Genomic DNA, 16,616 nt, shown 5'->3' on the forward strand with positions numbered 1-16,616 from the left:
CCTCAAGACTCTCTTGTGGTGGATAGCTGACATAATACATAGAACTACAACATGGCGAGTAAAACCTGCCTTAGCAACGACGACAAGGTGGTAGTTGACAAATGTTAACACGTAAGCGATGCCACTTGGCCCCTTGTCAGTTTACTTCAGCTTGGGTAAATTGACAAGAGGCTGGTTTGAAACATGGATGATGAATGAAATCAATGATGAATGTAGAACTGGAAACGTCTCCTATACCTGAGAACAAATTTATCGCACAGTAAAGCAAATAACACGCGATGAGATCGTGGGTTCAAAACCGTGGTTCACACGCGATGACCTTTAAAAAAATAGGCACTTGGTGAAACGAGTCAGATATCCACCGCTTTACTTCTATCTTGTAAAAGGTACATGAATACTGTGTATATACCGTATGCAACATTTAGCAAATAAATGAAGTGAATATTTATTTATTTGATTGTTGTTTAAATAAAGTACATAATTAAAACGCTATTGATGCCACATTACGGAACTACAACATCGTGGACACTATAGCTAAGGTGCCATGATGCCAAACAGGCGTGACGTCATAGTGTGGTCTCCATTTTAATTATTCATTGCAGATCACGTTAAAAGCAGCAATTGACAGCCGTTTTATATTGTCCAAGGCTTTCAACAAAAATTTCCCCAGTTTTATCGATTGACCAAAGAAGAAGTTTGACCGATCTCCGAATCCTTAGTCCACGCAATGGCAGACAGCATTATATGTCTGGTATCAGTGACACGTTTGTCGATGGCGCGATAAAGCGATCAGCGAAAAACACCCGGGGTAATATACATTTAGGGATCAATGTTGGGTGGGGCTCCTGTCCGCGGATTAGGCGGTCGTCTGCCCGAGGGGACACGGACCGTGACAACATGGCCCTGGAGGAAAGTCTCTAGCATTTCCTCATCCATGCATAATCCCATCAATTGTTACGAATCGAGTTTTTATCGTAGATAAATCAGGGCGGGTTAACGGGAAAGACCCCACGCAAATGCCACAACTGCTGAAGCGGGGAAACCAGCAGAGGAGAGTCGAGATTTTGGCCTGGCGTGTCAGGAATACAGCCAACGGCTTCAAACCTGATGGTGGCGCAACTGACACGTCAACACGTGTTTTAACAAGAGATCCCGCCCGAGATTTCATTCCTCAGTTTTGTTCATAAAAGTTTATGGCCAGGCAAGTTCTTTACAAGAATATCTGTCAAAATAATGCTCAGGGCTCCCGTATTAAAATCGCAGTGTTTCTGTCGCCTCCGACTGAGCTTGTATTTAGTGTTTAATAAGTCTAACTGATTAGATATTTCAACACGTCTTTGAAGAATCGTTTTCAGTCACCTCTGTTTCACATTATGGTTTACACTTCATGGAGAGGAACATTCGGAATGGACAAATACGACATCAAATTACAATATATTTAGTGCATAATGCTCAAAACGGCAAAATAATAAACCCGAAAGTTTGAAAATCTTCCAGTAAAGTCTGGGATTGCAATAGTCAGACAGGGTCTCGTGGTTCAATAGTGAATGTCTTCCATTCTACAAATTGCTATTTTCGTCTCAATAAACAAAAAGATGTTTCATCTTTATGTGCAGAGCTTTATGGGGGAACAGCGTTTGGTTCAATGACACATGTATACGTATTATTTCAGGTCATCAGAGTTAAGAGCTGTCGGCGATACAGCGAAAGGCATTTGCTTTTTTTCTAAAGTATTGTATGACGCCTTTCCACTAATTTCTGATTGTCATGAAACTTAATTGCATCAGGTTTGACTAATTGGCAGTAAACAACTCTAATTAAAAAGCGTGTATTGAGCACACGGCGTATGAAGATACATTTAAAAAAACTCCTAGTACATTAAATAATTTAATCAATGGCCGCTGGAAACTCTTCGTGCAGGTGTATAATAAATATACAACCTTTTGTTTATGATTTGGTCCAGTTAGTTTATGGCTTAATGAGATATTTGATTTTCCGTCTCTCTTACAAATGATGTTTTTACTTTGTCCGATAGCTTTCACCAAAACAAAAACACCTATACTTGTAATTTGCAGAAACGTAGAGTGCCTTTATTGCGGTTAAGGCATTGGCCATACGATAACAGAAGGACCGTTAGAAACTTTAACTCGCCATCGGCTGTCAGCTAATTAGTACACGTGCTAAATGACTTATGCGCGTCACAATGAATCCGACCGATAGGTCAAAGGATGCTGTGTTATACAGAGTAAGGTTGTACACATATGCCCTGATTAGGTCCGCCTCCAGGTATAATATGACACATGTAGGGAACAATCTCTCACAAAAAAAGAGAGAAAAAGATAGAAAAAAGCCGGATACTGGACAAAATCTAGGCAAGTATATACCCAAGAAAGAGCGAGATCTAGAACTAGAACAAGAGTCTTGTTTAAGCTGATCTAACCTGTTAAAATCTTAAAGCCTGGATGTTGATTCCAGTTTTGTCGATTATAAATGAGGGTATACCGTTCCTGGGTATAAGGGGAGATTAGAGATAGTCTTGTTTTTGTCTAAGAGAACTGATATATAGCGATAGAAATATTATCTGTTTTACCTTTCAAGCAACACATTTATTTATTTATTTGTTTGGATAACAAACAGCAATGTCACTCAGCCTATTTCTTATCATTATGCATCATTAATTATACAGCATCTGTGGCAAAATATTTTGGAAAGTCATCATTTTGACTTCAGTCTTAAATATCAAGGGAAATAGAATCGAATCCAGTTGACAAATGGTTGAAACGGGCAATGATTGGTTAAAGTTATGCTGTCTTGGCCACATACAGGTCTAAGTTAAGATAATTTGTATTCTAATACCAAACCATTTCCTCAGTTCAACACAGCCTTGTCCTTACATCTTGAAACAGCTAATTCAATATTTCACTTTGTAACGTTTGCAGACTTTGGCGAAATTTCTCACGGTAATGTCATATACGTTGTCAATAACGTGGTGTTTGTCTTTAAGTATTTAATGAGTTGGTATATATATCACAAAATATATTTTCGTTTCTGGGTCTATTAAATGACCGAAAAGAGGGCTATTTATTGGCAGTAGTAATGTATCTAGTTTTTATTTATTATTTTATTAGTGCAAATTAAACCGAGGGATATCCACATTTATTGATGGCTTTTCAAGAGTCCATAGAGTCTGCATATGTACATCCGATGCCCATGTATCTAATATTTCAGGAATCAATTCATTATTTATGAGGGATGATAGTTAGACATGCGCAGACTGCAAGATTCCTTGATCCATAAGATCAACCTGCATGCGAATGAGATCAACCTGCATGCGGTCCTGAGTGACTGAAATTCGAAGTATTCCAGAATGGCTTTTTGTATAACTAATTCTAATATTTCATCAACGTATGTAAATTTTCTGCCTAAATAAGGCCTTAAGATAATGTAGTTGGTGTGAGGAAATGTAACATAATATAGTGATTTAACGTTTAATGACCAAAACCACACACCTCTTTTCAGCTTGTTGAGTAAATTCAAGAAGCCCTATATAACTTAGTGGGAATTGGCGTCGTGTAAACCCATTTCTAATCGTGGTTACACACTGTCACATCAGGAGGGCTTTTTGAGGTTGTCAGAGATTACTGGATGTTTCCCCTGTATAAGGACCAGGGTCGGTCCGCAATAGAAAGATATTAGTTTATAACACGGCAATGGCTTAAGAAAATAAACCCTAAAGAACGCGTGAAAGGGAAAAGAAAAAAGGCAGGCTAAACAATACAGGCAGAAAATTGCGTCCTTCCCAGCCCGGGTCTGACGTGTCTCTTTACAGGCTGATCGGGTTTCACCCCTTTTCCTTTATGGCCCATTCATGGCCGAACAAACACAAAAAAGCTTCATATTATCACATTGTTTGAGGTCCGTCGAAATCCGTCCCGTCGAGTCCGAACTGAACACGTGATTTCAATATGTAAAATGAGGTCACATGAGGTCATCTACTTTAAGCGGCTTGAAAATAGACTGGGACTTGAAAATAAATATCTCAAAAGCACGTCATGCTTGCGCCATGAATACATCACCCTTCTCCGTTTCTATCATTATTCTCCTTTCCTACCTCCCGACGCGTAAGAGTGATTATGTGTAGTAACATGGTTTGAATGGATCTCGGACTTTGTTTGCCCTGCGTGCTGGCGCCAAAAGACATCAGACGCCAAAAAGCCGTCTATTTTAACAGTCTAGATTTATATTCTCTGTGTGCAAATATTACGCCAAAGCTTTACAAATATCAAATTCCATGCTTTAAAGTTACAAACAAAACATTCAGACAGGATTGAGACTGGTGAAATTACAAGGTAAGCGCATGGTCGTGAAAGAGATGTAGTCTTTTGGTGTATACAGTTCAACTGTAGTTCATACCCCATACCAGCCACGCGCCATTTTGTGATATACCAAAACTCTGCATTTATTACACATTTACAGATTCCAGAATTCATCTATTTTTTGGCATGGAATTTGTGGATTGTGAATGTGGATTGCAGGGGATGCTCAAGCACCATGAAACCCAAGGGCAAGATAAAATTTTACAACTTTGTCGGTGTAAATTATTATTTGTTTCTATAACCCACGCATGACCCTTACATATCAGGTGAAGTTTTCCAACTACCTTTCAAATCGTGTAACAGAACAAGGCCATTTTAAGAATTAGCATCACAAACTTCCTTAACATATATAATTAAAAATTTTAAACATTTTACTTTTGTATAACAGGATGTGTAAGGGAACGATCTCTTCGATCTAATAATACCGAGTTATGGCTTCCAGTAGTGACACTTGTGTGCTCTTTCAGAATTTGACCGTAAGCACACGTACATATACAGAATTTGAACGTATAAGCTCAATGATAACAGACATTAATTCACAGTTTTCCGGAAAGTGCAGGGACAGTTACAATGAAGTGTGTTTTTAGCTTATGAAAATGAAATTTCATTTTTGGGGCAAAACGGGTCATTTTCCGCACACGGGACAATGTGGACTGAGACACGTGTGAAAATCACACGCGGAACATCAAGTGTAGGCCCTGTCTATATCCGCAGATCTGAAAGCAGGTAGCGGATTTTCTCTTACACGTGACCAGGTTTAGTAGATACGTAAGAATTGATGTTATAGCGTTGTTTGGGAAAGTGTCGTCCTGTGTACACCGCTTAGTAAGATAAGCCTGTGTGTGCATGATCATAACGTAGGAGTAATCAACATTTCATTCCCATCAGGAAACCGATAATGATTTATCCGAGAGAAGTGGAACGAATGTCATAAATATCACCACCAAAAATAAAAGCGATCACTTATTCCATGCTTTTGTGAAATGGTGTAAATATGCATACTTGTGTCACAAATTAGCATAGCTGCGACGTCCCGCAAAAAGTTGATGTCGTATTACACCAAGTCCCCACGTCAAGTGAACGGTCCATGTTAAGATAATATGTCAGAAGTTTGACCGACCGAACGATCAACCGAGTGGTTCTTGTGATTATCAAACTGGCACGCTTTTTATGGCTGAATAAAATTGTGGAAAATGCCGCTTAAATTTGAAGTTTAGATTTTTTGTGCGAGTCGACCGTGATATATTACCTGCAATATAGTGTATATAAGATTCACAAGTTTTTAGTGCTGGTTATGTATTCTGCCTGTTCCATATATGAGCCTCGTCTTCATGGCTTAATTGCCTCAGGGCAATGAATAAAATTCCTTTCACAGTTAAAAAGATAGCATATAATTGATCTGATGCCATGCATCTAAATGCATTAAACTTCATAGGATCTATGTAACAATTCGTGGAGGAAATTGCAGTGTGAAAGTTAAAATACACCGTCCTTGTTTTTTAAAAACATGTCGTGCGATTGTATTTGACAATGTAACGCATGCAACGTTGGATAGATTTTAACATTGCCTGACATGTAAACCATATGGACGAACTTTGTTTCGAATATATCGTGTATTTATTTGTTAATTTGTACAAAGAGTCAAATTGTGTGTTTGCCGCATGGACCACACATCTTCGGTCCATAACTTAGTCGCCAAGCACTATTGGTTAATCAAAGTTAGGTAAGAACAAATGCAGTGATGTGAACTGCAATTTATTAGACTGGTCTACTGTCACTGGTCTTGAATTCCTCAGTTTACAAGATTTATTGATTTTATTGTGTTTTTTTTTAACGCCATACTAAAGTTTCTTTCACTTATACGATCACGATCAGTTTTATGCATCGGTGGAGGAAACTGGAATGCCAGGGATAAACCATGTGCTTGCCTTTAGCAGGTTACTAATGAACTTCCCCATGCACATGTTACGTACAGATATATATGCACATCATATAATGATGGGAGATAATTGGTCTTAAAGAACGTTGATTGCGCTTATCTGCGTCATTGATAGCTTGCTGTCACCAAGGCCCAAGGGATAGTGAAAGTGGGGAATCTAGAAATTCCGTGCCCGTGACCGAGATTGAAATCGTTCCCTCATGGCCTAGTGATTGGAAGCAACGCCTTAACAACCCGGCCAGAGGACACTCCCCATTACAAGGAGCAACTAACAACACCTCTCCAGACTGATACCCAGTACATTTCACATTTAATTTTTATCACATTTTCCTACTTTTTAACCGTCGTGAATTTGTGTTTATAAAGAGTATTTTGGAAACTAAGCTTGGGGTGTATCCATTTATCGAATGATAATTAGCAAACTAATACCCGTATCATGATCTAACATCAAACCACTTTATAAACAAATAAAATACGAACTGCAAAATGGTCTTCTCTCATGAAGAGAGAGGTGACTTTGGAGAGATAAGATTAATTTGAACAGATAAACGTATAACAATACAGATTTTCTCACAAGTGGTCATTTTTATTTTTGTAATGCATTTCTTTTAACACTTAAAGAGTACAATACTTTGGACAGACTAAGGCCAATGAGCAAAGGTTTTGCTCCTCACGATAAGCTATGGTGAGGCGACGATGTTTTCGAAGTGGTCGATTCAGGCTAGTAGCGAACTATTCGCCCATGTGCAATCGTGAATCCTGTTCTGTTTTCATTTAAAAGTACTCTCTTTTTTGTCCAAAATATATCCTCATGTGACCCGATAAAATGAGACAATAAAATCAACAAAATCAATACACTAATTCTAATATGAATTGTTCAGATCTCGTCTGCAACTTCCACTACTCTACCTACACTGCTTTCTGAGACGCCATTTCATAACTAAGGCAAGCACCTGTCAAGACAAAGGTGTTTGAACTACAAAGAGGCTAAATTATACAGGAGTGTAGTTAATTCAGCCGTTGACTCTTGGACCAGGTTTCGCTTTAATGTATTTATGATCCTTAAATGAGACGTAAGTTCAAACGAATACTGTTTAATACTATTGTCACGACATGCCAAATTATCTCTGATGAATAAATTCATATTTAATGAATATACGACTAGGCTGGGTTCAGTATACACGTCTCTAGTCTTGCGTCAAAAACACAAACATATAATTCCCTTTGTAGAGTCGGGCAGGAAGCCCGTGGGGCGTCACAAGTCACCTGTTAATTGTTAAGAAATCATTATGGGGGCTTTTAAAAATAAAAAAAAATGCAATCGCTTTTCTCTTAACACATTATGACATAGTCGGTGGAAACCTTGGTTGCAGGCATGGTTGAATCTGTTTTGTTTCACGGTCTACTTCCGAATCACTGATATTGTTTGTACCATCCCGCTGTTCAAACGATGAGGTCTATCTCGTTTTATTGCACCGCTGCAAACAAACAAATCCAAAGGAAATTTGAATAATACGCCTGCAATAAATAACGTATCAGGTCATTTACACAGCCAACTCCCCGCCCCGCTCCCACCCCCTCGTATATAGACTGCTTTACCAGGCCTATAAGATTCCATGTTAAAACGTTGAATACATCAAATCAATATTAGTTTTAATATAGACATATATATTACACATTATGTAAATTTTAAGGCACACCACAAAAGTCCATTAAAATAAAATGAGCACAACATGGTGATAATCACCGTGCAATGTTGTATGCTCTGAAAAACATGCACTGCCAATGACATCTCTTCAAATCATTTATTGCAAATATAAAACAATTATTACTCCATGGAATTAAAATTCTTTGGATTTTCTTTGGAAACAAATCAACCAATAATTATAATATTGAAAATTATACACGAGCATGTAAATAACCACTCTCTTAACTGCTGAAACTTATTGTATAATCTTTCATGAAGTGAAAATATCAGCCAACATGCACAATGTTCGCCAGATGTGGAGATTATGAGGAAAGAACGTAAATCGACAGTAGATTAACTATAGGTCATCTTATATATTTAATCATTTATTCATGCACTATCTATTTACTCAAGAATTTTTCACTTATACGACTACCACCTTTTCCCAGTAAAAATCTCTACAACGTAAAACAGACTGTGTGCATGGATTCGAACGCGTTACCTCATTGGTCGAGAGCTATAGGAAACATCTGACAGAAGCCATTAGCCCTTGAGCCAATTCGTACGGCTTATCCCCTTGTAACCAGGGATTAGAAGATGTATAGGAATCGTGATAAATAAAATCACCATGTTAGATCTAGGAATAGTTGAAATTAAGCCACAGCTGATACTGACATAACAAAACTTCTGACAAAATTGTCATAAACGATCACTTATTAACTACAGCTTGCTAGACAGTTTGGATATTGATTTCGGTATCATTTAAAACAGTTTACTGCTTCTCTTCACATGACTCCGTCCTAATTTCTTTATATATGTACTTTTTTAGTTCTTTAGCCGCTTGTGCTTCGCGTGTCTTTGGAAACTGCTATATTTCTATTATTGACTTGATCTTCATTTATTTTTTTTTTATTTATTTATTTTGATTGGCCTTGTACGCTGTACTGAAGAATATTATGAACCTTTGAGCATGTGGATATGGTTGACGATTTGTGTATACGAATGTGTGTTCTGACGCCTGTAGATCTCACTAGATGCTTGTCCAATGGTTAAAGGCAAAGACCACACCAGCATGAAATACATCTCAGAGAAAAGACCAATTCATATTGTCCGGGAAAATAGTCTGATTTATTTTTTAAGAATATTTTTTAAAATGCATTTAAAACTTTGGCCTTTTCTAGCCATAACCGGTGATATATGCTGACCTCACGGCTTATTGCTGTCAATAATGCCATGCTGTCAATGGAGTTGTCATGCAGCTGTATCTGCATGGCGATGGACTGTGGTTCACCCGTGAGGTCTATCAATATTCGACCGCCCATAAACCTGACTCCCATTATAACCGATAAAATCCAGTGCCGTGTTAACAACCAATGAAACAAACAACTAATTAGCATATATGCTAATACACACACATAATGTTTTAAGAAACAGCCGGAAGCATATTGTGTATATACCTAAAGACATTTGTCATTAAAATCATATGCACAAAACTTGAAGTCGAAAGCCGAACAGATTATGACCAGTTTGGACGATGACAGTATATTGTACAGTTAGTTACAAGATAACTTTTAAAACTGATCCTGTTGTAATCTGCCTTTCTGAATGGTAGCACATGGTAAATTGATTAATGTTTGTATAATATAAGTGCAACAATCTTCCATCTACCGTGGGCAAGTCAAATCGAGTTAATTCATGTATCAGTAGGGTTTTTTTTTTTGTTTCACTTGGAAAATTTTGACTGGAACATCATGCATAGAATATGACTGCCTCCCCGGCATCATTGAAAACGTTTGACGGCTTCTCTTATATACTAGTTACCAGGGATATTTTATAAAAGTATTTATTAGGTAATACACTGGGATATGGTATTTGGGTTGTTTCGGAAATGGGTCTTGCGATTATCGACTTCAGCACTCCTTGAGATAGACTGATATGCGAATGTTGAACTTAATTGACGCTTGTATGTAAGGCTGTGTAAATATCACGGAGAACTGTTATTGACGTTATTTATTCATTTATTCATGTACGGACTTGGTTGTTGCTTCACACCATACTCAAAATATTTCAATAAATTATAAAGCGGTGTTCATTTTAATGAGTCAAGGAAACCAGGACGAGCTTAAGAGAAAACTGCAACAGCTGGATTCGAATCTGCGATAGACTTCATTTGTCAAGGGATAGCGAACCTCTTACAAAAATTATTAAATGTCTCGACCACGGCGGTGGTGTATACTTAATGTACAAGTGAGAGTGACAAACTGGAACATCATGCTCATAATCAACGACTGAACTCTAGTTGTCTGTATAAACATATAAGTTTAAACTTGAACAGGAAGAGTGTGCTATATAAAGGAGCTGGCTGAGGGGACAGATGATAGCGACACGTGGGAATTGGATACAAACACTGCCGAATTATATACCTTCGCATAATACAAGACAAACGATGTCTACCTGGATATGACGATTTATGGTATTGAAAAGTGATAAATTTGAAACGGTACATTGACATTGACAAAGTGAGGGTTGTCCTGTGGACAAATTTTGATCCTGTCTGAGTTTGCTGTCTAAATGCGTATCCGGAATACATATAGAGTTAGCGGAGCAGTGATAAATACTAACTGGTGGGGTGTTTGATTTACTTCTATATTAAGACCCCCTTGAGGTGCACTGACAACCAGGTGAAGGCTTCCTGAAGTGGCTGGATCCATTTGTACATGGCGCTAAACCGTTACAAGCGCCTTAGGTCTCGCTAAGAATAATTCCTAAATAGTTGTGTACTTTAGATCCCCAAACACGTCGCTGGGTAGGGATGGGGGGAGGAGAGGATTGTGGTCAGACAGAAGTGTGTCAGGTGTGCAGAGCTGTCCCCAGGGAAACTAGCAGTGAGGGGGTAACACTTGACAAACTATTACCCCCACTATCTCTGTACCACAGCCACTTTGGCACGCGACCCTAAGATATATCCGGATGTCAGAGGTCCAGCTAGATTGTGTATCGACCGAGCTAGCTGTCCGTAATCATTATATGCAGTTTTAATCTTTTATCTTTTTATTTAAACCTCAAAATGCAAACATGAAATTCTAGTTTTGGTGACAACGGCCTCCCCGCACCGGTCGCTTTTCTTATCGGATCACGTGACTCTCATCCCTGTTAGACGCAGCTGTATGGTAATTTTCACCTCCAGTAATAGTTGTTGGGTCACATCTACCGTCACCCGACGTGCGTCTCGCTCTTTTAAAAATCCCCTGGGCCCTCAAACCATTCTCTACCCTTAAGAGTCCTTCTTAAAGAGGCGTGCCCATTTTTGAATCTAGACCACGTCAAACCTCTGTCCCGTCACTTGGGGTTCAGTCACAAGATTTGGCAAACCCTCCAAATCCCCTACCACGTTTTATGTATGCGGACAGTTAAGAGTTCCTTCAAATTTTGTCTGTATAACTATTTTGTCTGTATTTACTATTGCAAATTTTGAAAAGGAAGATTTATTCTATTATTTGCAGTTTTCAAAAAGGATCTCAATTTTAGTAAATATATAAACACACACATAAATATATTTCTAAAATTACAACTATATTGCAGGCTTTATATCATAAATGGTATCTACATAAACGTGTACTAAAAGTGGTTTAAAAGAATATCTTCTCTGAACTGTACGAGGATGCATGATTTTCTTCACTACTGAACACATATATTCATGTTTTTTTATCAATCAGCCGTTTCATATTTCTAAAAATTTCAAATTACGATTTCACTTGATGTAAAAGATTTCCTTTTTAATGTATTGTTACGTTTTGAAACAAACACTCACTTGCGCTTAAGTCCTGTAAATAGTATAGAATGTGTATCAGTTTCTTTCCGTATACTACTTGCTATAAATAAATACAACGCCTCATCTCAGTTCAGCCAGAGTAAGAACATACACAAACATGCATTATACTCCATGCATTAGCTTTCAATACATGAGCACAGTGTTGGCAATGGTTCAGTCGTTACGTTTGCAAATGTACGTGGACTCTTGCTAGCAGAGCATCTTCGTGTAAAAACTGTGTAAATATCATGTCAACAAATGTCAGCGAGTTCAGCACATTTAAAATTTGCAGAAGAAACTGTTAAAATTAAGCAGAGATGACCGTTTCATAAATGTGCTAGAGAAGAATATTTCACACGAGTTTCTACACATCACTTACTGACACAAAGTACTTCTGTACTGATGTGTCTTACAAAGCTATTCTTCAGTATATTCATCGCCATTATCGCACGTCTTTATTCGGCTTGTGATCACTGCTTTGATGAGAAGATGCGTAGGTTGTCCAAATCGCACGGTGGTGTTTTATCAATGTGCTGAATCAATGCAATTCATTGGCTGGTTTTCAATGGACAATAAATCTGGACCAATTGTAGGATGTGTTTGTGGCTGGGCCCTCGCGCGTCCTTAGCGCCTGACTGCGGATGGATGAAGTATGAGTTCTGTCATGATTCGAAAACCACGTGCTGGCTATCAAAGGATCGAAATATAATACTTCACGCTTGCTGAACAAACTGATTTGCGGTTGTGTTGAGAAATTATGGCTTCAAATGAATAAATTGAAGCGTATCGCTGGCAGACGTATGTAGAAAAACGCATTCGCTCCATGCATGCTTCACAGTTTACGGGGTCCTTTTGCGGTTTTTTCTTGCAGGTTATATGATGCTGCTATGTCACCTCTACCTCCTATTTTCAGATTTTTGGAAGAGTTAAGGACTAACTTTCTCACAAAACAGCAATGCACAAACACCGCAAATAAAGCATAGATCTAGTGACAGAAATGCGATATGTAGTGCAATCACGATGAATCCGTGACTGCTGATTGAATTTATTATTTACTCATCGGAGCTACATCAAGAAAGAATCATCATAGAATGTGCGGATAGGCTACAGCGAAAGATATATTTTTCCAAGATGAATCGCGAAAAGTAATTTAAAGCCTGCATCATTACTAGTTGAATTTATCATGATTTCTTCCATATATTTTCATATAAACCTTAAATGACGTTGTTATCAGGTCGTTTAGAAAGTGCTTTTGATAACAATACACACTTCATTTTCATTGGTAGCGTTCATTCAACATTCCAAACATATTAACTGGTTAATTAATTGATTGTTGAGACCATAACAGCAATAAGGTTTGCCCATTTAATTCTCCTTTTAGAGCGGGGGGGGGGCTTAGATCTGTACGTATATTATTTTTTTAATATATAGATTACTTTTGTGATTTGTGTTTATGGGCTTACTCAAAAAGTTTTGACTTTGTCACGTTTATGAGTGAAGCCTCTGGAGTAAACAACTGCTTTTTTCACAAAGTTGTTGACGTAATCTAGCAGCTGAATTATCTAGATTGGAGCTTGCGTCATTATTGGTACAGCTTGGGAAAATGGGTCAAGAGAAGAACCTCATGTATATGCTGGTGCAGGTGAGATAGACTTAACCAAAACAGATGCAACTGTGATTATGTTGACACAGACGATCCTGATCCCAAAATTTAAAAATTTTCAGTAAATGTTACGAACCTCTTCAAATATATGACAATCCCAAATATAAGTTTCGTTTTACACCATTACGGTAAATCTTCAACCTTTTCAACCACGAAACGCTTTTTTCCAGTGGAATTTATGCACATAAAATTATCACGAAAATAACGTCAATGCGTATGTATGTGTCGTTAAAGTGCAAATTATTTCTCTACACCCCATATTTCTCTCGGAATGTTTCAAAGTGTTGGTTGCAGAGCCGGTTGAAAAGGTTAAAAAATTATAGGAAATACATAATGCCCAGGGAACTCCTATATACGATTGCTGCTCTTCTTTAGATCCTTCTTGAATCCCCATTGCACGTACAAGACAAAATTGATTTTTCATTTCTTACTCAGCGAATAAAAAATATCTCCTTACAGAATATACATGGAGATGGTTAATATGTTGCACTAAAGTGGTCAAGTCAGAATAAAAGAACGTGTTAGGTGATTCCAATTGAAAAAGAAAACAGACTAAACTAGACAAAATCTTAGGCACCAAATCGCTGATGTGATTTCTGGCATGGTCATACTTTTCAGATGTCTTCAGTTTTAGATATCTCATGTAGGGGTTGCTCAGAGATATATACATATACCATACAGATAGATAATCAAACTAAATCATGCTAGCGTGTTTGAATACCTGTTATGGGAAAGTTTTGCAGCTGATGGTCAAACTTTGCGTATATAGCCAATACTCATATTCCAGTTTTGTTGCAAAAATCGATTGAAAACACTGTTCAAATCAACACCATAAGGGGTGTTAAGTGATGTATATACAGTAACTCACTGTGAACCTGTCGGAGATGAAAAGAAATGACAAATAAATTAGCGAATCTTAAACAGATAACAAACTGAGCCAGACTGCACCATTAACAGGTTTTTCGAACTGACTCCTAGCAATTAAGCGCAACCTTTTCGTGGAGCTTTCTAGTATTTAAAGGCAGCAAACAAGAAAATACAGGAGAAATCGTATATTTGATTCTTGTAATTAGTTTGGGTAAATCCTGTGGTATATAGTGGTATCACCTTTAAACTCAGAATTAAGACTCTACAATTTATTTATTTATTTATTTACATGTATATATTTATTTGCTTGATCGGTATTTCACGCCGACTGCAGAATATTTCACTTATGCGACGGTGGTAAGTATTATTTTGGGAGGAAAGCGGGACAGATCCCGCGTATACAGCCGGAAAGGAAAACCAGCATGAGCTGGACTTGAACCACTATAGGCCAAGGGTGTCCCCGAAGACGCTACAAGGGTGTGGATTATTCTCCGTGAAACTGAACACATTGAAGGAACACGGCCATGTATATTCATGCAGAGCTTCAGGACTTTGTCGTGATTACGCATATTGTTTTGAGAAATGCTTTCTATACAGGTGCACTGAACTATATGGGATGTAACCGTTAAGACATTATTAATTATCTGATTGGTGTTAAATGCCGCAACTTTTGGCGAACTTTTCACCAATGCGACGGCGATCTGTTTTATGAGTGAAGCAAACCGAGTGTCTGTATACATAAACATTAGGCTTTTGGCAACTACCTCCACCAAGAACGTCTCTGGCACGTGTGACATATTGATGGAAGCGATCTCTTACGAAGGTCATGTAAGGTTGCTTGTTCATGTATAGAATGGCCTCAGAGGCTTTGTCGACCGCTATAAGTACCACCAATGAAGGTCCACAATCAGTTTGTTTATTGTTAAAATACAATGTTATAAAGGAGTGAGTCTAGTATAACTACTGTTTTACCAGCATTACCATCTTGCTTGAACTATTGTAGAGTTTTAGACTCAAACCCTCAGCTTGGCTAAAAGTGAACCGATAATATAAGCAATTCAAGAAAACAAAATGCTGTTTGTAAAACGTCAGCTGAAGGCAATGCACATCATTAATAAACGATGGCTTCTCGTCATGTGGCTGAAAAATTGTTAAGTATAACGTAAACCCCAAACCATACATATATACATGCATACATAAGTATATTTAAAAACGGAAACTGATTTTGCTTGAGCACAGTGATGATGTCTTATTTCTAGAGAATTAAAAACCCGGAGATTACAAATTATTCTCGGCGTGTCGTCTTGTGCCTTGGCTTATTTCTGGGCGAATGAGCAAATAAGCCAGCACTTAGAACGTACACTGTTGTCGCCATGTTGAACGTTTAACGGCGCGTCAAGCACTTCTGCGATATGGATAAAACGATCGACGGCAAACTAATGGCCCGGCCACAAGTGGAGAAGTTTTAAGTAGGTAATTGGACCATTGTATTAATCGATCAATTGCTAGAGGCTTTTAACACCATAAAACACATCACGGAACGTTAAGCTTCAAGAGGCCTGCAATTCACGGCCGCAGTTTCGTAAAGTATAATAACCCATGCGTCAACGGGCAGCATGATCACACGACATATCGTATTACATCTATTACAACGTCTTTATGTCGTTTTGCTCATGGTTGATAAAGGTGTGAAATCTTTCTTAGATTCATTAATTTAACTCGAAGTCTTGTAGGCCTATCTTAAACGTAACATAAGGGAAATACAATACTGGTATGGATATTTAGATTCACGAAAAATTAGAATTCATTTTTGTGACATGTAGGCTGACAGGTTTGTCACAGCCTGTAAAATTGCGTGAATAGATTAGAATATTCATGCTGAAAAATAAAAACAAAGGAACACCGGTCGCTTTTATAGGAAACGTGCAATCATACTTTGCTTTGGAGCAAGATGAAGAACGTGAACGTGGTATGAAAATCTTGGAACACGTTTGGTAATCTATGCACCTTTACTGTTCTCTTGGTTTAGTTCCTTCGTTGTGCAAGATTTAATATCCCTATGGCAGTTTGTATGCGTTCCTAAGAACACAGGCGCACATCATCTCGTGTAACTCGTGTATTCATAATGGCCATATTAGATACCACGGACGACCTATAAATATCAAAGACTCAATAACCTTGACCACAATAAATACTTGAAAATATTAGCAAAACGCAAATGAAGGCGCCTACTGGCTCAGTATGACTGTATATTTAGTTGCCTTTGTTATATA

Source organism: Liolophura sinensis, chromosome 1 (assembly GCF_032854445.1).
Source record: "Liolophura sinensis isolate JHLJ2023 chromosome 1, CUHK_Ljap_v2, whole genome shotgun sequence".
Classification (NCBI taxonomy): Eukaryota; Metazoa; Mollusca; class Polyplacophora; order Chitonida; family Chitonidae; genus Liolophura; species Liolophura sinensis.